Genomic DNA, 25,092 nt, shown 5'->3' on the forward strand with positions numbered 1-25,092 from the left:
CATCTCCAAAGCATACATCATAGCAGGTCTCACTACCATTCTTCCTTGTGTTATTTTACAGAGATGAGACAAGTTATTGTAAATGATGTAAAACTAAAGATGACACAAGAATTCATCTGACTGACTTGAGAGCATGCAGCAGTTACTTTACATAACATTCCAGCTTTTATCAGTTTTGCTTGTTATGTGCTAAGATTGTGTTTGTTATGTGCTTTGTACAGCAAAATTATGTGAATTCAGTACTGACAATCATATCCAGGCTCTGTGATGCCTTCAAAAGACATTATTTTCATTCAAATCTAACACTTATTAGAAAGAACAAGCACTAACAGGAGTTACTTTTTAACAGATTTTCTCTGCTGCATTAATTTAAATTTGGTCTTTGTGATTGTTTGCACATTCATCTTGCAGAAGCACTTTGATGTAGATTCAGCAGATTATTTTTTGTCTCTGCAAAAAAAAAGGGAAAAAGAAAAAAAAAGATAACTGCTGTCAGTTCTGAGCTTAAAAAAACATTGTTTCCTTACTTGTGCATTTTGTTACATAAGTTAGTGTATTTTGCAAAAGTTACTTCGAAGGAGCCAGACTTTTTTTAAAGGTTTTCTTTGGACACTGGCTGCTTTCACATTCATTTTCAGTCCAGTCTTTGTACCTGGCCATTTTCAGATGAATACCTTTTGTTGGTTAAACCATTTAATGCTGACGTAGAGGTATGACAAAAATTGTCTCAGAGGAGGGGTGGCCATCAAGAAATCATTCTTAAGGAAGGGAAACAGGGAGAAAAGGCGGAGGTATGGAGAAAATCAGAAGCAACAGGTCTGATGAAGCGGTGAATCCAAATGTGAAAGTTCTGATGAAGATGGTTGTCAATATGTATGCAGGAGGTCAGGAGAGGGGTACAACACTGAGTGTCTACAGCCATCTGTAAAACATATTTGAGGTTCTGTCCTGGCTTGGAGTTCTCAGTCAGTGGTGCTGGGGATCTTGTTAACATTGATGGCGGCATTGATGTGGAAAAGTACCATTAGATTTTGATCCACCATGTCTACCTACCATCTGGAAAGCATCTACCGTATTTTCCGGACTACAAAGCGCACCCGAATATTAGCCGCACAAGCTAAAATCAGGGGAAAATCCTGTTTTGTACATACATTAGCCGCACCTGACTAAAAGCCGCAGGTGTTTCAATGTTGTCATATCATATGTAAGAGAATAAGCACAAAGCGAATTGTCAGGAAAGAGATGGCTGTTTCGAGACACATCACTTTTATTAATATTTTGAAAAACAAGTTATTATCCCTCTTTCTTTCTTCCCTCTTTCTTTCTCCCCTTCTTTCCCCCAGTCAAGTCTGTCCCGTATTCAGTAAGTGAAAACAAAATAAACAATAAAAGGTGAATCAAATGGACCATTACGGCAAGGCTGGGATGGTCAATTTGGTAAAGTAAATCCGTTGGGCATCTTTCTTTGCCTTTAGACAATTCTGATGGCAAAAGAGCCAAATGGGACAGGCCAAAAAAAAAAAAGAAAAAAGAAAAAAAAGAAAAAAGTTATGGGTACATATTTGCATAACTTTTTAGGTATATGTACAAGTACTGGTAATTACAAGTACGAAACATGTACTGTGCTTCATAAATGAGTAACAAATGTAGTACATAACAGTAACCTTCAGCACACCAGAAAAATAAATTCTGCCTACCTTTTAGGCTCAGGTGCAGTGACACGGCTTTAACAAGAAGAAAAGTCAGTCATTCACCACCATCTTTCTCTTCTTCCTGCGCACTAAAACCACCGAAGTCCTCTTCTCCAGTGTCGGAAACGAACAGGCTCAGGATGGCTTCATCATCTACTCTCCGCTTCTTTCCTTCGTTGTCACTTTCAAAACCAAAGAAATCCTCGTTGTCAGTGTCAGAGTTGAACACCCTCAGAAGGGCCGTGGCGGTGTCCTCCTCTCCATTATGCAGCAGTCCAGCCCTTCGAAATCCGTTGGTGATCGTGGATGTTTTCACACTTTTCCACGCTGTCAGAATCCACTGGTGGAGTTGGGCATAACTTGCTTTTCGCAAGTTTATCGCCGCTCATCATGCACGCCTCCCACTGAACGTGTAGCGCTACTTTGAAGTTTGTTTTTCGCACTAGTTCGTACGGCACTACGTTGCCTGGCGGACGGACATGTGACCAACATGCCACTCTTGAACCCCGATACTGTGTGTCTGATCACATGCCCTTCCGCCAGGCAACGTAGTGGCGTACAACAGTGGAACAAACAAAACAAATCCTCTTACAATATCACAAAAATCATGGACAATCCATAGAAAAGCCGCACCTGACTAAAAGCCGCAGGGTTCAAAGCTTGTGCAAAAAGTAGCGGCTTATAGCCCAACAATTACGGTAATTGCCAGCGCCTTCATTTATTTTGTATGACAATGAAACCTGTGTAATCAAATCATACCAAAAGTAAATATCTGTCTTATTACCAGACCCAAACATGGACATAGTTTAAAATCAGATACTCGCCTCACTGCCTCTCAGAGAAAGTTTGAACAGAGACACTCACCACTCTTTTTAAAACCTCACACCATCAGCCAGCAAACATGGCAAACTTTATTAAAATGATACTTGCAAATTGCAGCTACAAAGAATGGTAGCAAATATATGACTGAATAAAAACCACTCAGGTGAACAGTAAAAGAAGTAAATCCAGTTTACAGAGGGATAAAACTGCCAAATGCAACAAGAATGAAAGACATAAAAGGGAAGCGGATAAAGAGCTGTTTGTACTAAAGTCTTTTAGGTGGTAATTTAACAGGCAGGCTGATGTTTTATTTCTCAGGAGAAGAGTATCTTCTCTCCATCAAATTTACAGAGAGCCCAGGGAGGATGGGATTGCTCAGCTCAGCTGAAACCTATTGACTGTTTGCGTGTTGGAGTGGACTGATGACCACCCGCCTGCGGATTAGTACAGTGAAACAACACAAGTCTGAAAGAATTTAAAACTATGGTGCATCTGATTTAAACTGGGATTTCGTTTAGCTTAGGCTCCATTCACACACTAAAAACAAGTTGTGACCACTTGGCAACCATCAGTGTGCATATTCTAAGACTGTGATTGGTTGTTGGCAAATGCAAGGTGAAACTGATCACAGAGATGCATATGGGGGCACACCAAAAACCTCTTTGTAATTGTTTTGTTGCTTCCAGATTGTTGCCGGTACTCTGCAGACATTTGCAAAGTATTCAGAAAAATGACAATGGATCTATGGAGGGAATGGCACAAACTGGTCTGTGGATCTTTAATCAAGTGAAATAGAGTCAAATATAAAATGTAAGTGTGATTAGTCAGTATGGAGTGATTGAGGCTGTTCTGAGCTTGATTAATGATGATTATATAGTATTTAACAACTCATTATTATTGTAATCATTTTCCATTTGGGCTAAGTTACATTTTCTCTTGGAGTTAATTAGTCTACCTACACTCAGTGCTCCAGACCACTCCAGTCACAAACATATTTTCTATGTGTGTTTAGGATAAGCACTGGGATCAACACACAACTGCTGGTTTTGGTGGGTAAAAGTTGAACACTGTATAACACAATTAGTGGTTAAAAATGAGATGTTTGCTGCAGTAAAACTGCATGAAATTAAAATTTTTTATGTTACTACATTTGCACTTAAGATATAACAATGTAAATTATTTATGGACAGTTACCATGAAGAAGAAACACAGAGTTTATGTCCACACTCCATCAGATAAGGTCCAATAGTTGAGTTTTAGGTCAGGCAATGGTTTTAATCCAATGTAAATGCAAGATTTGCCTTTCAAGTTAGTATTTTGTTCATTAAACCAAACCCTGACACTTTCCACTCCGCAACAATTTGCTGCCAGTGCACAAATATAATACTAAAATAGCCGAGTCACTTCAAGCAGTTATTGTGCTGCAGGAGCTGATATCAGCCTCTCAGTAGACTGCATATAAAAGTTGGGCATGGGAAAGTGCATTCAGGGTGAAAGCGCAAAAACGATAATAAAGGTGGACTTATTTTACAGTATACCTATGCTGTCTGAGTGTGCAGCACTTTCTCACTGGTGGTGCCTTGAAAACATCAGCATGGTGATAGCTAAATGGCTCACCTTGAGATTTCAGAGTAGGATCTTACTTCTTGCAGCATCCATCATAAGAATGCAGTCTAAAATTAAAAAATTAACATTTTCTTACTTGCTGATAGGCGGTCACCTGATGATAGAAGTTGTAATCTTGTCTCAGCAAAGTCTTCTGCTTCACAGCAAAGAGTAATCTCTGAGCACCAAACAGCATCAAAATAATGTCACTGTATGTTGACATCAGCACATCACTGATTATCAATTAAAATCTCACAGTGCCACAAATCAAATGGTCTAATTTTTAGGATACCAGCAACTGTTCCTGTGGAGAAACCAACAATGAAAAAGTGAGTTACCTTTTCTATAGATTCTTGTTAGATCAGTATATGCAAACTATTCCCACTTTGGGTTTAATAGACAAAATGCTTTCGAGAACACACAGATGCGAAATGTGTGACATTTATAACTCTGAGCAGAAAAGTTGGAGCAGTTTCATGATATTATAACTGCTGGCCTAGCGCTGTCCTTAAGGAAGAACAAACAAAAGTCCTTCAAACAACTTCTGAAAAACATATACAGTCTCACAATGACACACACAACAGCTGGCTATACAGTGCAGAAACTGAGTGCTGCTGTGTTGTATAGTTTGCATTGGCTTGCATGATCAAATCCAAGTGTGTCACATTGTGGTTTCACTCCTCCAGCTTTTCTCTGCACACTTTTCCCTCCGGACCCAAATGGGTCACTGAAGAGAGGCTCAAAGCGAAAGCCCAACCGAAATATTTGAAAGTATTTCCTCTAAAAGGAAAGAGTCTGGATGCATTGGGGGATAGTGGGGGGAAAAATAGAAAGATTCACTCTAGCTTTTTGTCATCGTTTCAGCCCTTCATATTTTTGTGAGCCTGACCCTTTGGGAGCGTTGCCGACGGCGCTGGACAGAGCTGCCCGGACAACAAAAGAGGAGTCTTTACTTTTCATCCGTGCTGGCCTTGCTCTCCCGGGGGTTAAGATGACCATCGATCGGCCAACCTGATAAACACAAAGAGCTGCTGGTGGAAGCGCTCACAAAGCAGTCCAGCTCTGTCTGTCAATTATCCAGAGTCTACTAAAACCCTCTCTGTCTGTGTCTCTGCTCTCCACTACATCTCATGTGCTCTGAATGCACCACGCGCCCATGCATTACACCGCTCGTTCTGCAGAAATATGGTCACATGGGGCTTCTGAAGAATATTCAGAGACTGTGTTGTTTATTCTGTCATTAAAAGATATCTTTAAATTTTGTGCATTAGGGCTGAAAGAGCTTTTTAGCTCTAGGTTTAGAAGATTTTCCCTCTTGCATTTCTGCCACCCACTCCTCTCTAGGGAATCACTGCTCCCATGTCCTCTAGACCCACCGCAATCCCCCAACCACCTCCTCCTCCTCCAGGTCTGGATACCTCCTCCCTTTTCAGCAGAGATCACATGTTTGCAAATGGGCCCCATGGCTGGAGAGCTTGGCGGTTGGAGGACTCCCCGGTGGATCCGCCAATTAGCCCCAGCCCCCGGCCTCAGAGAAGTGGAGCGAGGCCGGCAGTGGAGAGAGCTCCACAACGTCCCCAGAGTTTCCTTTTAACGGGTGACCGCCAAAGATGGGTCGAGGAGAGGCGAGGAGACGAGAGGGGGAGCGGGGCGGGGGTGGTGTGGTGTGGGTGGAGTAAGGGCTGCAGAGGGTGTGACGGTGAGGATAATGGATGACCTTTTTGTCTGTTTTGCCGCTAAGGATTTTGAATCAATTGCAGCTTCTGTCGCCCCGTCAGGCACTATAGCTTCAACTTGTGGGAAAGAGACAAGCGGCCAAGTGTGGAGATAGTTGAAGAAGGCTCATTAGGGCACCAGTTTCTGAAAATGGCTCCTTTCCTTCATTTTTCCAGCATGGGTTAATTGAAACGTGTGTAAAGCTCAGTTTTTCTACTCCTCACAGAGAGCCGACTCCACCAAACACTGAAGCATTGATTATTGATTATAATATTGATTATTATGTCGATGGCCACAGGAAACCAGACAGTTTGAGATACACACATATATATTTGTGTCAGATACAGAATGGACCCAAAAGACAGATTCAACACCAGAGATGGGCAGTAACCCACTGCGTTACTAAACTATTGTTTGTGAGTGTCTCATGACAATGACGTAAGCGCATGCAACATTCATGGCAGCAACAGACGTTTGTAGATAAACAATGGATAATATAGAGAGCGGGAGAGAGTACAACCATGCAGCGATTAAAGCATGGAAGTATTGACATTAGTTTGATTCCGTAAAAAGTGACAAAAACGTTAGCGTCCACTGTACACTCTGCGTGGGAGGAAAACTTCTTCCTACAGCAAAAAATTTAACTTCAAATTTGAGCAAGCACCTAGCACGGTGCCACGGGAATGTGAAATTCACAGAGAAACCCCCGGATCCACATGACCACTGCGTCACCGGGCAAACCTCCACCTGCCCCACTTGCTGTGTTTTACTTGCATCTATTGGAAAGAGTGAGTGTAAACAAAACATTATTTTATTTTATATGCTGTGGAATATGTAGAAAATAGGTTTAAATGTTAAACAATTTCTTCAAGTCAAAGACAGTTGCATATTGCATATAATTAAATTTTAGCTTAATGCAATGTGCAAAAAATTAAAAGATTAGAACTAATAAAACAATTTTTCAGAAGAGGCTTTCCATTTGATTGAATTGGGCTGAAAGGTCTATTGCTTTATTACATATTCAGCTTGTGTATCATGTTTTTAAAAAGTAACTAAGAAACTAAGTAACTAATTACTTTCAAAAATAAGTAAGCAGTAAAGTAATGGGATTACTGTTTTGGAGAAAAAATCAGTAATTAGTAACTATTTCCTTTTTCAAGTAACTTGACCAACACTGTTCAACACAGACACTTGAGATACGCGAAACAACTTTATTTACAGTGACTATATGCAATGGTGTGTGAAACACTATGATAGTGAGCAGGGGCAGGAACTATATACAGGGGCGAGAGCAAAAATACTAAAGCTATGCGCAGTAACAAAACCTAGTGAGCGTGAGCTATGACGTGAGCAAAATACTATTACTATGAATACAGAAATGATGCTATATACATGAGCATGAGCTAAATACTGTGACCATGGTGACACTGACAACTAATAGATAGAGATAAACACTGTGAGGTAACTGTTTTGGGACAGAATAAAGAATTTGGCAAAGAAATGAAGGGGCGAGAGCCGGTGATCCGAGACATTGTCTGTGGGTGGAGGTACGCAGACAATGTGTACCTCCACCCTCCACGAGAAGAGTAGATGAGGTCGTGAAGGTCCAGGTGAGTATGAGAATGATCCAATCCAAATGTTTTCTGTGGTGAGGCACGCAGGTGAGAGAGAGAGAATCTAGTCTGTACCCGAGATGCAGGTGTGATGGCGGCAGATGAGACAGATGAGATAGCTGTAGGCAGTTGGAGAGAATGTTCTGTGGATTCAACCAGAGAAATCAAGGCAAGTACAAACACAGAGGAGGAGACATGAAACACAGTCAAAAAATACTGCCACTCTCCCAAACCATGACACTTTGATACTGTTTCCATGTACGCTTGCATGTTTCAAACACTTGCTGGAGTTGTTTCCCATTTTCCGAACAAAACAAAGAAATGAGAACTGGCTCAAGACTTTTTGGCCATTCGCTTTTTAAATAGAACACAAACCGGCATTACTTCCATCGCTTTAGTTTGAGTTTTTTCATGTTTATTCAGATGTGATTCTCGATAAGATAACAGACATAAAAGATGGCTGCATAGTGGTACTTCACCCACTGAGCAGTGAAGTGTTGTGAAGCCTTGGGCAGCTTTTTAAAACTAGACATCAAAAACACAGCTTGGGTCGAACAAGGGAAAACACACACTCATTAGGTAACTCGTCGACCACAATTGCCAATGAACATTTAAACCTAAGAGCATTTTTGACTCCAATGCTCGCAAAATTACCTTCATGTTGGATTCAAAGATACTTTAAAGGAGAATCTTCGACCATAAACGATTCAGGAAAAGGAGCTCAGGACTGCAGGTTGATTGGCTTCTCTCTTCCCTTTCTCCAGATCTCCAGAGTGGTCAAGCCTGATTTTACAGGAACACGTTTTTCATACTTTCACTGTTACACATGGAAGCTGTCCAAAACAAAACAGGCCTATTACTGAGCCACTGAGGGACAGTTGGAGGCTAAGGATGGATGGTTAAGTGGTACTCTCTGAGTTTCCACATGCTTTAAGGCTTCAGACTGAACCAATGATCTTCTTGAGCCTTGAGCATCCTTGACCTTATAAAATGTCTGATTTAGTACAATGTACACTAAACATGTTTATGCTCTGTCACACCGAGTGGACTTTTCTCCAGTCAGAATGTATAAAATAAAACAGGAGAAAGATTTTCTGATAAAAAAGGAAATATTATCTTCAGCTCCACATTCAAAACCGTGCAGCCTGCCAGGACCGTGCTGAGCTTCCCGTGCGGATGCCACAGTTTACACTAGACACACACGGAAGTCAAGGAGGACACTATTTACCCACTCATTCCTGCTTGTTAGGTCAACAGTTTCCTTTGAGCTTTTTCAGGAAAAGCAGAGCAGGACCAAATTAACAAGAGCACACACATTCGAGTCTCGAATCCAGCGCACAGATAGCAGACTGAGTTCAGACAAATTTTAGACAGCAAAGCACAGATGTAAAGTTTGCCTAAAACTCCTTATGAGGAGGACAATGCAGCAGCAGAATTAAAGAAAAAAGAAAAAAGTTGGAAAGCTGAGATTAGCCGAGGCTGCAGAAAGACAGAGAGGCAAAGCGAACAGCTGGCTGGGACAGATACTGCTGTTTCAGACCTCTCCCCACCCCCAGTGCGTAAACAAACTGGCAGTCTGTTTGATTTATGGAGTGCGTCGCTGACCGGATGGCCATTATTGCGACTGAAAGAAGCAGGACTGAGAATGGTCGTCATCAGTGAAACGTGTCCACGCTGCAGCCTTTCACAGGTCTAGCAGACTTTGTCTTGCGCTCTTTGTCAGCTTGGCATCTCCAAACAGTTTTCTGATTCAGCGGCTGACAGTCGAGCTGCGCGCGACCACTCGGACGCGCTGTAAATCATCAACGGTGAACACAGAGAAGCCGTTTGGCTCCGGGAGATGTGTCTTTGTGTCTCCTCAGTGTAGACTTTGGCGAGTGATTAATCATTACACTCTTCAGTGTTGGGAGGTAATTTATGGCTTCAATTCATAGCCTTTATCATTATGCGGGAGTGTTTGGTTGAGGGGAAACGCAGCTTGAGAGCTCAGACTGGGGAAAACAACGCATGTTCATTGTAATGCCCGAGCTGAACTGTCACACTTTACTTTTATTAATCCAACATCAATGTGTTTCACATTCACATAAGTCCCCTGGGTGTTAATGAAGGTCATTCCGCTCCATATAAGCCCCAAGGGTCACTAATGGCTTCTAAGTGAGCTACAAGTGGGGCCTTGCAGCAAGCACAGCTATATTTTACTGAAAATGGCACACAAAGAGGAAAAGGGCAAAATCACCTTTTTCGGGGCATTTTTAGTATTCACATAATAAGATCACCGAGGAAACGGGTGCAGAAAGTAGCAGATAAAGAACCAAATCACACCGACACCTATCACCCTAATCGTATTATAGTCATAATGGAAATGAATGAGAAAGTTTGCATGTAAGAAAACCAAATTAAAAAAGGAAGCAATATTTTCAGGACTGTTAGCGTCCACATATTGCTGCGTCCCATTTCGAGTTTCACATTGTTTCTAATCTCATTAACTGGTAGACATCCACCGTGCTGACAGCCATCGCAGTGATAAAATACAATGGCGCCAGCAAAACCTCAGATCCACGCTGGGTCCAGAGTGACTCACACAGGTCCATAAAGAAGCTCACTGAATTCACATTGATGATTAAACAGGTCAGCAGTGGGAATAAATCCTTTGGCATATTAAAGGACAATTTGGTTTCTGTTGTGGAAGCTGTAAAATGCTCCAAAGTCCAATCTGGCCAAAGCATATGTGAGCTGTAAAAAGTGGCTACGGCTGACATGTTTATTTGTTGATACGCCGACTGAAGTGCTCCAAAGGCCAGCAGAGTCAGGAGTCTCTGCTAACAGGCCACAGGAGGGGGGAGAAGAACCCGGTGTTCAGATGATTGATGCATCGGCATATCTCATCATGTCTGGGTACAAGAGATGATAGAGCTGCCGGCGAGATGAGAGGCTTTTAGCCACTGGATGGGTCAAACAGCCCTATCGTCATGGTAAAAGGCCAGCGTAAATCTCTGAGCCGCCGCTGCTGCCCTGCCAGCTGATCAATACTGATCTAAAAGTGATGAATGTGAGCTCGATGGACTTCTGCTTCTCAGATGGGTGTTTTTGGTAACAACGGGGAGGACTGGGCGATAAAAAAGAAGCTCTGAAATGGTACGTGTCACTGACCGGTGATGTCCATGTATTTATATCATTATAAATTAGATTAAACATAAACTCTGGAGATGTTGTGTTTAATAATGTCCTGTGTTTGTTTATTTTGTTCTGATGCTGTTGTCACCCAGTGTGTGAGGCACAGACAGTTTTCTGGAGAAAACATGACAGTAAAAAGGCAGAAACACCAGAAAGTTCAGTCTCACATTAATTAGACTGTTACAGAAGTGCATACGCTCTGTTTTCACTAAATGTTCACTAAATGAAAACTTATGCAATTAATGATTTTTTTCAGCATTACACTCACTGGCCTTGGTTTGTTTTCTGTGAAGAACATATAAAAGAATACATTTCCCCCCCACTCACCAACACACACACACACACACACACACTGAAATTACCTTTATGTGTTTTTATTAAAGCGTGGAAACTACGTGCTGTCCTCCTGTCACCTGCTCTTTGTCTCTGTGTGTGTACCCTTTAGTCTTGTGGGTATTGTCATATACTCCTTCTCAGCTTCAAATTATGGAGAATTACAGATGTGAAAAAATGGTGAAACTGAAGGGCCGTGGTGTAACAAGAGCAAACGTGAATTGTGATTCACATGCAAGAAATCAAGTTATCCATTGAACTTTTCAGCCCTGAAGAAAACCCAGAAAATCATCCTGAATTTCTGTATCTAAATTCCATCTTATCACATCTGCAAAGTATTTTTATGTATTAAATTATAATGGCTGTGTTATTTGTAAGGACCTGATAACACGTTGCAACCAACAGACATGTGGATACTGGCTGACTAAAAAAACATTTTAAAAAAGCACAAGAAAGTAAAATGCAGATTCATTTAGTCTGGTAAATTTCACCAGCAGGATCATCATCCTGGAAATGAGGTTTCATCTCGTAAGTGGGACCATTATGCTTCATCTTATTTTTTGGATCCTGAGCTTTCATTTTCACCTCCTGTTTGGTGTTTCAATTTCAGTTTTTCAGGATTATCCAACCATAGTAATCCAAACTGGAAAAATATATAGGTTTAAAAACTAATTTAGGAATCTAATACAGCCATGTGGCCTGAAGAATCTAAGACGAGACGTACCAAACCGGTCTCATGTGTGACACGAATTGTGGCATTTTTCTCACGATAGTCTCACTATAGCACAAACTTTCAACAGAAAATGCTTTAAAAGAAACAGTGCTTTAAAAGAATTAGCAAGTGTTGTATTTTACCCCAAAGCTATCATGTTTAAGCTTAACCAAGCAATCGATTTTAAATTAATGAAATATTTAAAGAATACCATTAGGGGAATGTCATGGGCTGTGTGAGCAGTATATGATTCGCTCCATCACCAAAACCCCAAAAACCACCAAACGTGTCATTTTATTTCTTTTAAAAGTGGAACATTTGTGAAAATAGCCACAGATGAGTACACACGATAAAAATGTTGGGAATTTAAAAACATGACTTAATAGATTAGAGTTTGTGACTGTTTCAGGAGCTGCTGTGAGACTGTACTGGACACACAGAACAGGAAATGCATAACATGAAATTGACCAGGAATGGGGAAAGTGCACAGAAAAGAAGATGGAAAAGAGCTCAGTGAAATGAAAATAGCATCCAAAGTTCAAAAACCTAATAAGGCCCTAGGCCATGGAATTTTATGAGGTTTAGTAGTATGCTCACAGTTTTGACAAAGATAGATCCTTTTACAATTTTGGAAGCTTCTACTTCTACATTTCCTCACATGCCATCTGTTATATGATTGCTTACTTAATGAGGCGCGAAGGTAGGAAAGCAAGAACATGCAACATGTCGATGCTCATGTGACAGATATAATCTGGCAGAAAATATGTTCCTTTTGAAATGTAATTAAGAGTGATGTTTAGTCAGACTACATAAGCCATGACCATAATAGAGGAATCTCATAACAGGTTCAAATGTGCAGATTGAAGTGCAGGTGTGATTCATGGGTTCCCTGTTTCAACGTCTGTTGTCAAGATCTATTCTCTAACAGAATATCACGTTGTTCCAAAACCCATAAGTATTTTACGAGCTGAGAACTGCTGACTGTGGAGACTGCAGTTTATTATTTGGATAATTTTCATTGTTACTTTTAAAACCTCTCGGTGAAGTAGCACTGCAGCTTCCCTTCAAACGCCCAAATCAATCACATCGCTCTGAAAAAAGAACATTTTCTATCCACAGTGCGGTCGTACTTCAGCTGGGTCCTTTTGCTTTTACAGTGGTTTCCTCTAACTGCAGACTTTAACAGGAGTGACTCTTAAAGCCTGACTGTTTGAGGTTTTCCTTTGAGCCAGAGTGAAGGTCTTGCCAGCCACACCACAGTAATGACAATTTTGAATGTCAAGCAAGTATTTGTTTGCTTTTTGGCACGAGAATGGGACGAGGTACGTGTGGGGAGGGAAATATTTGTTTTTCCTCTTTTTTCATTCGAGGGGTCAATCTGATTCAAAAAGTAACTAAAATTGTTCAAATTTGACAATTTGTCTGCTCTCCTCTCGTCTTTTGGTAAAATAGACGTTTTACTAATTAAACAAATTTTACCATCACATTAAATTTTTATTATTTTAGTTTATCTTTGTAATGTAATTGTAATATTTACGTCATACACGTAAATGTACGTGTATGACCTTTTTTGCACACTGTAAAAACTATTGTTCCACCTTGATTTGGGACATTTGAACAACTGTTTAACTCCTGTTTAACTCCTCCCTGGAGGGGAGAGGGAGGGGAAACAGGAGGACAAAGGAGGGGGGAACAACTAAGCTGTAGTGCCTCTTCACCTCACTGTGCAATACCTTTTGTGCAATACTTTTGTAAATAGTCAACGGTGCAATAGACTCAATACTTGAAATGTGCAATTCACTTGTATTTTTATTTTTTATTCCTATTTATTCTATTTATCCCCTTTGTATATTTTATTTATATTGTCTCTGTATTTATATATGTGTGTGTGTGTGTGTGTGTGTGTGTGTGTGTGTGTGTGTGTGTGTGTGTGTGTGTGTATATATATATATATATATATATATATATATATATATATATATATATATATATAATATTCTGTAACTCTGTAACTTCTGTCGGTGCTGTGCTTTTTTTGGAAATCGAATTTCCCAGAGGAACCCACCCGAGGGATTAATAAAGTTCTATCTAATCTAATCTAATCTAATCTAAAGTTTTGTATTCAGTTAATGTGTTATGAGGGAGGAAGATGATGGTGGAATAAATGTGAAAATAGACACGACATCAAAATACAGCATACCAGGATATAATCGAGAGGCAGAGGAAGTAAACACAGCTCTCTGTGTAACAGAGACCCTCAGAGTCACACTGATGAATGCAGGTGTCATGCTAAATGTCAGTATGAGTTTGAGGGTGTAGTATCTGCTCCCGCCACCTAAGGTCCTCAGTAGTAGGAGTGCCAAGGATCATACCTTTGTGTAGCCAGTCGACTGAACAGGCCATCCAAGTTGTTTTCCTTTGGTGATTCCCCACCTGCTGGTTTCTTGATGGTTTTGGTTGCCGGGGAAAGTCTTCTATGGGGCGACCGTGGCTCAGGGGGTTGGGAATCGCATCTGTAACCGGAAGGTCGCCGGTTTGATCCCTGGGCTCTCTGTCCTGGTCGTTGTGTCCTTGGGCAAGACACTTTACCCTACTTGCCTACTGGTGTTGGCCAGAGGGGCCGATGGCGCAATATGGCAGCCTCGCTTCTGTCAGTCTGCCCCAGGGCAGCTGTGGCTACAACTGTAGCTTGCTTCCACCAGTGTGTGAGAGTGAATGAATAGTGGTATTGTAAAGCGCTTTGGGTGCCTTGAAAAGCGCTATATAAATCCAATCTATTATTATTATTCTGCTGCAGCCTTGCTCTGCTGTCACTTCAGATATAAATGAAAACAGAAAACTAAACAGCGGTGATATTTGTAGGGTTACTGAAGTTGGGCTAGCTGGTATATAATGATGTACTACATGGTAGCTAGCTACACAGCTATGTCAGCATAACATAAACACAGTTAAGCTGGAGGATGAACGCTAACTTTTATCCACTCGATAAAAGTTATCGTGAGGGTCCCCGATAGTTAGGAACAAATGCAGTCACATGGCAGGATGCTGTAAACCAGGGGTGTCAAACTCAAATACACAGTGGGCCAAAATTCAAAACTGGAAAAAAGTCACGGGCTAACATTAATATTTATTGAAATATATTTATTCCTCCAGATATAAGAATGAATCTTTTCTTATGGACTCAAACACGTTTTGCTGAAAAACTGAATATGGAACAAGCAAAGCTTAATACTAAACAATACATATATTAGCTGTATAATACCAGTAGGCCAGCTCTAATAGTAATTTGGTATGGCTTCGCGGGCCAAATGTAATTAGGCTGCGGGCCAGAGTTTGACACCTATGCTGTAAACAGACCAAACTTCAGTCAGGAGAAGAACTGAGATAATCCATCCACAATATAAGGTTAGTCATTAACAGTTTTGGGGAGTAACGGAATACATGTGCCGCCGTTACGTATTTAAAATACAAAATATGAGTAACTGTATTCCGTTACAGGTACCGTTTAAAAAGGTGGTATTTAGAATACAGTTACTTTGTTGAAATAAATGGATTACACGGCGGTACTTTCCTGTTTCATATTGTGGCGGGTCAGGACTGTCTTGTTTGACAGCTATGTTCTGTTGTTCCAGGCGGCAGCATTGCGGTTGCCATGGTTACAGGGTGACGCTCTCGCTCTGCGTGTTTCCTGGGTGAGAGAGCACCTTTTTGTTGTTGTTGTTGTGCTAAGCTGAATGCTGACAGAATGCTACTGCTCTAAAGAATGTAGCATCATGGGCAGTGTAGTCCGTGCTGCAGGGAGAATGGACTGCCATACTCGTTATGTGTATGTGAGCGCGAGGTGGGAGAAAAAGGAGAGTCGAAAAGTACGAGTTGTCATCGAGCAAAAACGGGAGCTGGAAGTATGTAAATATAATAATAACCACTGCAGCCAAGAAGAGAGCCTGACGAGCCCAGTTGTAAGTAAGCTATTAAAACTCGACTGTACGCTTTGTTCGTGTTTTCCTCCAAAACAATAAGTTCAGTTGGAGCAGCCTTTCAACGCCTCTGTCTGTCTTCCGTTACGTTACTCAATACGTTATAGAATACATTTTAGGGCATGTATTCTGTATTGGAATACATTTTAAAAGTAACCATCCCAACACTGGTCATTAACATACTGCTCGTCGTAAGGTTTTAAAAACTGAGCTTTAAAATTAATAATGGTAATAAAACCGAGAGAGGCTGACAATGATAACTGACTGTTTTTAGGGGCCTGTTCAGATTAAACAGAACAAGATACAAAGCATTAAAACATGTTAAAAACACAACAGCCTTAATAAACGCAGAGTATTTTGGACCCAGAAGCAGGGTCCACACGTCATCACTTAAAGAGCAGATAGTTCTTGGAAGGAGTGAATGCTCTAAGATCAAAATGCTCTTCTCACTTCACAGCTGGACTATCAAACCTAGCATGAAGCTTAACGATGGCAAACATGGGGGCAGTAGCCAGAACATTAATCTTTGAGTCATCCTAAGCAACAGACAACCTATGGGATTCTTCTCTGGGCAGGGCAGTGGGATATTCAAATTCCCAGATACATTGAGTCTTTTTTAATTTAGGAAACCTTGGGCCTTTCCTGCCGTATCACTCTGACAAATGTATAAAAGAGAGTTTGCAAAAAAATGAAACATTTTCTCTAACATTTTCTATTCTTATGTTTATTTTCTCAATGGAGTCTGGGTTAGACAGGTCAAACGCAAAATTTTTATTTCAAAGTTCTGTAGCATAGAAGTTTAAAATGGCTGTCTCTCCCTCCTCAGGCCTTTTCCTGACGGTTGACGCCTGTTGTTTGTTTGTGCTCTGAGGTGATGCTGGAGCTCGCTCTGTTATCTGCAGTGACTCACCTCCAGCTCTGACAGCGAAGCTCCTCTCCACAGTTTGCTGTGTTAGGGCAAATGCAGACTTCTCTGCCACTCAAGTGTTTGTGTGGAGAGTTGGCCGGCTCCTTGTCGGAACTCTCAGCATCCTTGGTGAAGCGGAGGTGGGCGGACTGTGTCGCTGCGTGCAGTTTCAGCTAAGCGTTTCATCTTTTCATCCAGCTTGTGTTTTTTTTTTTCCTTTTTCCTTCTCAGTTCCTTGGATAGTTCTGGCATCGAGAGTGAAACAGCACTGGCAGATAAAGAAAGAGTGAGAGTGTGACACAGAGTGAAAGGGTTTGTGTGAGCGAGCCTCTAATGAATACAACTTCTGTTTCAGAGAAAACAGCCTTGTTTTCTGCAGAGATCCAAGATTTGCATGTAAATATGTTGGCGAGTGGAGAGAGCATTAAATATGACACATACTGTAGAAAGATCTACACACACACACACACACACACACACACACACACACATTTTTTCCTTTCACAAAACCACTCTCCTTCCTGATATTAGATGTTAAGATATTGAGCTCATGACACGTTGTCTAAAATACATTGTTGTATTGATGCGTTGTGCCCTAAAAACAGACACCTAACCTGTATTCACTGGGTCATGAAGTACTACTAACTTCTACAAATATGGATATTTTTACACTTTCATTTTTCATCTGTTACGCCACCACAGAGCAGCCTGTCAGCTTTAATTCAGTGGGTTTGACAAGAGCATTAACTGTTGAGGAATTACTACCGTACAGTCCCCCATTTTCAGTGGCTCAAAATTAATTGGATAAAGTAACATAATTTTAAATGCTTGAGCTCTAGAACCCATGGACGTCACTAAATGTTGCGTTGTTTTAGCTTTTCTTAGAAAAAAAAGCACTCACTTTCAGACTACCTCAATTTAGTGCTTTATTCTCTCCTTTAAAAAACTTACCTTAAGAGTTAAAGTCCTAACTTTCCATCAAAAGCAGAATGAAATCATGGTTTATATGTAAAACGACCACAGTTAAGCCCACTGTACTGTTGCACCCAATGTGACCCAGTGTCCTATATTGAGAGTCACAGCCAGCTAAACTCTCTCTTGCATCACTTCCTCCAAGGAACAGGCACGTGTTGTATTTGGACAGGATTTAATGCAAAAAAGTGTGAAACTGAAATGATACAGAATACAGAAATGTCACATAAACATTAGCTTAGGTTGAACTTAAGTGGACATATAAAACACATCAAATGTTTCCAAATCGCTTTAATAATGTCATATACCCTGTCTGAAAGGTAAACACAACTAAGAAACTTGCTCATATTGCCACTTAAAGGGATTTAACGGAGTGGATGGCTTTGGATCGGAAGAAACACACCATGTCTTGCTTCACTCATGAGCAAACACTTCCTATCACACTTCTTTTAGTGACTAATTGGCTCAACATAGCAAACTGTGCAAACCTGCGCCCCCTATGGGCCTGGAGAAATAACATACAAACAGTTCCGGTACACCCACGTTTTAATGAGTTAGATCGACAGATTTAGAGCTGCAAGGACAGACGTTTCAGTGCAACTCTTTAATCTTTTCTCTCATTTTAATCTTGTTCTTGTAAACAGTATTCTCATGAAACACAAAACAATGTGAGGATGTAACTGTCATGGTCCTGGGCCATGTTGGCCCAGTATTCTTAGTTTTTGTGTATTTTGTATTTTGTTCCCTATTTATGCCTTGGTTCCTAGGTTATTTAGTTAAGATGTTCCTTATTTGGTTACCTCCTGTGTGCCCCTGTGTATCTGTGAGCCCTCGTCTCTCCTTGTGTTTTATTCCATGTTTTCCCCATTTATGTCTGTGTTCTCCCCATGCTCCGTGTACTTCCTGTTTTACTTTGACAGTCTCTCGTCAGTATGCGTCATGTTGTGTTCACTCCTGCCCTGTCTCGTTATGGTTATCTGTGTCAGCTGTGTTCCCCGTGTGTTCCCACTTCCCTCGTTAACCCTCTGTGTATTTCTGTCTGCGTTTCCATCAGTTCGGTGTTGCGTTCTCCCTCATGACTGTGTGCCCCTCTGTGTGTTTCCTCGTAAGGCCGTTCCTTAGTACTTCCCAGTTTAGTTTCATGTTACTTTGTATCGCTGTTATCTTTTGTCATCTTTTGTCAGCAATAAAGCTGTATTTTGAGTTCAGTCCTGTTTTCCCGTGAGTTTGCGTTTGGGTCCTATTTCTAGTGATGGGCAGATGAAGCTTCATGAAGCACTGAAGCTTTTCATCCAATTGGTTCACCCCAGCACAAAGCTTCTTGAAGCTTCATTTGCTCTAGTAGGACACCTACTGGATGTAAAAATATTAGTTGGCATGAATTTGAAGAGTGTGGCCGTTTGCACACAGCCTGTAAATGTCAACAACAAAAGGAGTGTGTAAAACATGTATATTGTTGTGATGGCAGTATACTGTGTATATTTATACTGGCAGTATGGAAAATGATTATTTGGAAATGCTTAAAATGGAAATGATCATTTACTGTGAGGTGAGGTGTGGTTGGGGTGTGGACAGTGGTTGTGCTCTTTAACGTTGAGGTATGGACAGCTACACACTGAGGCGTCAGTCCTGCCCATATTTTATTCAGTAAAAACTAAATATTCACTGCTTTTATAACCTTTAGTGGGGAGAACATAGCTAGGATTTAATGATTTAACAAATCTTTTGAATCCTTTGTCCTCCACAATGCTAAATGGCTGGGAGTCCTCAATCACCATGCTAACCAGGGCCCGTATCCCTAAAGATTCTGAGAATCCTCTCAGAGAGCTCCTAACTTAACCTAAAAATTCCTTGCCAGGAGTTTTAGCTTAGAAGTGATTCCAGAACATTTTCAGTGAACTCTGAGCAAGGAATGGATGGAAAATCCTATCTTAGTGAGGAGGTGTGGTTGACCCCGTTGCTAGGTATGAGTCATCATTTCAAAAGCCGTGATTGGTTGATCCTACAAGTTTGATGGAAATGAGCTTTTGGTGATAATGAGCAAAGGATGTACCCTCAAATCAATAAACATATTGTATACTCTAATCTTATGCTGACTGTAATTGTAAATAATATTTCACATTCAAGAAAATATCTGGAAAATGAATAGTAAGCTGTAGGGGTTATAGCCATTAGAATCTAAAATATGTGAAAACTTAAACTCATTACACCCTGTTCAAATAATGATTCGTGTCTTATTTGCTCATAAATATCCTAGCTGGCATATTTTGTACTTTCACTCCCATATGGACCCCGTTGAAAACAAGATGGCCTATCTCAAGAGGCTGTCCTTAATGAAGTAGAAATCACAACGTTACAAGTCCAGTGTGGTCTTAACGAGGGTAACATGGCTCAGCTTTTAGCAATGTCTGTGATTGCAGACCCAAGTCATCACTGCTGCATTGTTGCATTTTCCCGGTTGCCAAATACCTCGGGGTTGTGATTACTTTCGTCTCCGGTGTAATAGCGTTGTGGCGTCGAGTTGGTGAAGTAATTGCATCTCTAAGGAGATCCACCACAAACATGATTCCTGCACGATCCAATCTGTAGCATCTCAATAATTCCCTGTCATCCAGTGTTTGCAGGACATCTCTCCTGCCTCTTCTGTTGGCCATTTTGTGCAGCTGCTTAGGGGAACTCCTAAGCCACTAAAAGTCCTCTTCCCTGCTCTTTGCAGATCTCGCCTTAGGAGCCCTTTTAAGCGCTAGGAATCTTGAGGAATAGCTTTTATATTAACTGGGATTGTCGTGTCACTTTTAGGGGAAATTCTAAGAAAACGTCATGACTCTGAGAATTTTCTTAGAATTTGGCCGCTAGGAGCCACTTTTTGCACAAAGATTCTTTAGGGATACGGACCCAGGTCTTCATCTATTTGAGATTGTTCTCCTGAGGAAAGACAATAAAGACAAAGCCCGTTATGTCTGTGTTCTCCCCGTGCTCTCTCTCCTCCTGTCTGAACCTCCGTGTACTTCCTGTTTTACTTTGACAGTCTCTCGTCAGTATGCGTCATGTTGTGTTCACCCCTGTCTCATTATGGTTATCTGTGTCAGCTGTGTTCCCCGTGTGTTCCCACTTCCCTCGTTAACCCTCTGTGTATTTCTGTCTGCGTCTCCATCAGTTCGGTGTTGTGTTCCCCCTCATGACTGTGTGCCCCTCCATGTGTTTCCTCGTAAGTCCGTTCCTTAGTACTTTCCAGTTTAGTTTCATGTTACTTTGTATCGCTGTCATCTTTTGTCAGCAATAAAGCTGTATTTTGAGTTCAGTCCTGTTTTCCCATGAGTTTGCGTTTGGGTCCTATTTCCTGCCTGCCACACAGCCAGTTCATGACAGTAACAACTTCACAGCCATCAGATTTAACAATAATTTATCTTTGCTTTTAAAAATTCAGATGTGTCTTTCATACCCAGGAACCTCAGGATCACAGTGTAACAGCTAATAATAATGGTAAGGATTAAAATAATGCTAAGTAAGACTGAAGACTGCGCTTTTAGTTTTAGTTCTCACTTAGCATAAATTTAAATTTGTAATTAGAAATTTCAGGGAAAAATCTGGTCCTGACACCAGCATAATCAACGACGCACCAGAGGAAAGACGGAGAACTGGGGTTAAAAATCAGTACAAACACACACCCAACTAAAGACTGCTTCTGCCGCTTGAGGAAGCTACAACAACCCAGCGAATAGTGGATTAATGAACAGGTTTATTGAGGAAATGATGAGCAGGTGGTGACCTTTTTATCAGCCACTGGCTGCTCTTCCTTCTTATACCTGAGAGAAGGTAGAAGAGAAGAAGATAGAGGAGAGGAGGGCACTGGAAAGTCACAACACTGAATACTTTACAAAAATACAAAATGATGCAACAGTCAGTGGGGGAAAAAAAAGTGTGTGTGTGTGTGTGTGTGTGTCCCCTCCAAGGATTCAGACTGTCTTGACTTGCAATATTTTAGTGGTCTTAAGCAATAGTATTCCAGGCTTTTCTCACACGCACACACAGAGCACTGAGGATGAGTCTTCTTCATCTTGATTACTCTCTACTATTTTTCTAGGTCTTCAAAAGCAGAGAGGTCGTTTGGGTTTGAGCGGAGGAACACTTGAGGTGAAAATAGCTTTGCTTCTTACTCTGCATTCATCCAGCAAAGAGTCATACATGAGGATTAGATCCATTGCAAAAAATATCACCTGCACCATTTCTTTGCTCATTTTCTTTTTTTCGTTCTTTTTTATTTCATGATAATAGTCCTGATCAGTTTCAAGCGCTGACAGAGTAATGGCAGCTTTTGGATGTCAGTTTGAATCACAGGCCACATTTCCTGTTGCGATGAAACTGTTGTTCACACTGCTGTGAATCTGCACTTCACTTTGGAGAAAAATCTGTTGCAATCTGAAAGATTTGGTCTTCATATTCATAATATTCAAACCAGCTTTGAACATTACATTACTGCTCCCAAACAAATTGGCATGAGATCTGGCAGATGTTCCGTCATCACAAACACTAACTTTATTTAAACCCATGAAATTACACTGAAAAGTTCCTATTTCTCTTGTGACTTTCACCGAGTGCGATCACTGATATTTCTTTTATGCCCTCCCAAAGTAAGAGGCGCTAAAGCGATTCTTCATGTCTGCACAAGGTGTTCTTTCAGAAGATTTATCAGATATTCTGTGAGAGTGTTTCTGAGGTCAGCAACGATCAGCTGTAAGGCAGGTGAGGCAGTGCATGTACATAAAAAAATCACATTATTTTTGTTTCTTTATTATTATTTTTTCCAACCCTCTTTGTGCTTCTGATGCTGAGACATACACAAACGAAGCTCCACCCTGAAGTGTTGTTTATTCTGATCGGCTGTCCACAGACAGCTGTGATGTGAAAAAATCCAGGAACGTGCTTCGAAAAGTCAAAAACTTGATTTATATTTGGCTGATCTCCCATTCAAGGTCATCTTCTTGTGAACCTCTGTATTGCTTTTAGAGAGTCTGTTATTTTTAGGTCACATTGAAATCATTAGTATTGGTCACGGCCCTTTGTGCCGGTGCCTCTGTGGTGTGTGCTGGATCTTCTCCAGGGCTTCAAAAGACAGATGCTTCAACATATTTTCACAAAGTCAACACAATTGCAGGAAGGTAAATCTGGCATGCAAAGATTGAGTTGGCGTGGCCATAAACTCTGCGTTTTCGTGCCAGAACATGATGTCACTCTGGCATGCACCGAAGTTCAAGTCATTTCTGCTCAATGTTCTCCCTCAGATGCTTCAGGATGTTACAATAGAAATCTACTTTGACAGTCTCACCCTGGGAGACCAATTTATGGTGCACAACCTCGTAAATGTCAAAAAAAAAATGATGAGCATGCTCCCGGTGTTGCTGCTTACCTGACGTGCTGCCTTCAGGCTTGGAAACGGTGAACTCTTCAACAAAAAACTGCTGCATAGTCATAGCTGGAGACCCAGCTCTCATCAGCAGTGATAATCCTCCACTCAAAATTTGGGTCAGTTTGAAACAGAAGTTGATGTTTGCTCCCTGCACAAAGTTCGGGGATAGCAGTGGGATTGCTGAGCACACAGTTTAGGTGCCAGAACCAGGGTTGAAGAGAAGAATCTAGAATAGCAGCAGCACTGGACGCTTTCTAGATGTTCCTGAGTGGATGAATGCAAGATCAGCCAAATCTTAATCAGATAAGGTTTTTGACTTATATGAACAATTGCTGAAACTTTACTTTACAGAATCAGAATCAGAATGGGGTTTATTGCCAAATGTTGAGCAGGTTTACAACATTAGGAAATTGCTGCGGTGCTTCAGTGCAAACATGCTGTCATAAATAGCACTTAAATAGACATGGAAAAAAATAAAAGTAGGGATAAGAATTAAAAGTGCTACGTGGAAACACTTGGAAAGTGCTACTTTACACTTTGTATTTTTAAAGTGATATTCTTGATGCTGGGTAATCTTAAGAATGTGTTTTAGCCTTAGTTGTGGGATATCTTAACACATATTACACATTTTATTTGGCTTAACCAAACTCCTTTTCGCTGTAGTCACACATTCCCTGTTGCTTTCTGATATTTGAGTGCTTTAGTGTAATACAGAGAATTATAGCGCCTTCCTGAATGAGTTTTACTGCATATTTATGTGGGAGTAGATATTTTTATTATTAGTCCTTTATTTATCAGGTAAAAAATCTCATTGAGATTAAAAATCTCATTTATAATCTCATCAATAATGCTGCTTACTCAGACCCATGAGCATAGAGCTCGTGTAATTTCAGACAAACATTTTATAGATCTTTGTTGAAGCCATCGCAGCTACTGACAAAAACGAGTACAGCGAGCTACATTGTTAACAAACATAAGCATGTCTGCAAACCTCCACAGTTACATAATTACGGCTGGTCTGCAGGGCCAACGCATAGCTCTGGGGATTTAAAACCTCAAGGTCTAATTCTCATAAACAAGGCATTGAGTTTGTCTCAGGAACATTGTTGGAAAAAAAAAAACGTGTTCAGAAAGTAAGCTTGCTCTAAAATGAGGCCCCTGAGGTCACCTGATTAGTCAGCTATCAACCAGCAGCCAGGAGAGCTCCAGAATCAGCACCACGGACAGCACCGTGCTGGGAACGTGCAGCAAGTAAAAAGACGACACGCACCCATCAAATGCTTTCTATTATCATTTGCAGTGTTTCTGTTTAGATGATGGATTTTGATGGTAATTTTTATTTTTGTACTCATGCTTAACATCAGCAGTAACAGGAAGCAGTCTCCTGCAAACACTCGCCAGTGCTTGATGATTTTCTCCAGAGATCTGAGGTTACGGACTGGTCTGTTGAAGCCTTAGCATCCACTCTGAGTCCACTTTAGGTGCAGCATTTTTCAAATGAACATAGCAGGAGGATATATATACAGCCAATAGGACAGACAATCTGAGCAGGTGCCTTCATTTTCATCTGACTTCTGCCATGAAATTGTATGTTATTATTATTTTTTGTTTGTTTGTAGTTTTTCTTTCAGCAACTGCAGGCATTTGGGAAAAACTGCTTTAAGTCCATCCACAGAAATGTTTGTTACCTTCTCCTCATCCTAACTGAGTCCGACTAGCTCCACTACAGCCTCCAATAATATCTTACTACAGTATTGAAATAGTGATCACTGCATGTAAGCAGAGGTGACAGTGCTATGGAGACTCTCGGGGACCGGCAGACTGTCGCCTCTCTGATGGTTGTGAGCTTTTGCTGTATAACGCTGTGTCCTTTAGCAGGAAGCAGCAGCTCTGTTCTGTTTGTCTGTCGCCCACACTCGCCTCGCTCACTCTGTTCAGCAGGTTTCCTGCTCGCTAATCAGGTAGAGAAGCTTCCTGCCGGGAAAATAAGAGCCTACTCTGCCCCGGGAAAACAATTCAGCCATCATACCGCCATTACAGGGGATGGCCACAGTCCTAATTTATGTCCCAGTGTGCCGCTTGTTGTTGTTTTTTTTGTTTTTTTCATACAGAAGGAGAATTTCCGAGCAGTGCAAGCCCTTAATAGTCTCTCGTGCCTCTGAC

This window comes from Aulonocara sp. 'chitande type north' Nkhata Bay, linkage group LG2 (assembly GCF_057382095.1).
Source record: "Aulonocara sp. 'chitande type north' Nkhata Bay isolate Kocher_YH1m ecotype deep benthic linkage group LG2, A_spYH_male_GT1.1, whole genome shotgun sequence".
NCBI lineage: Eukaryota > Metazoa > Chordata > Actinopteri > Cichliformes > Cichlidae > Aulonocara > Aulonocara sp. 'chitande type north' Nkhata Bay.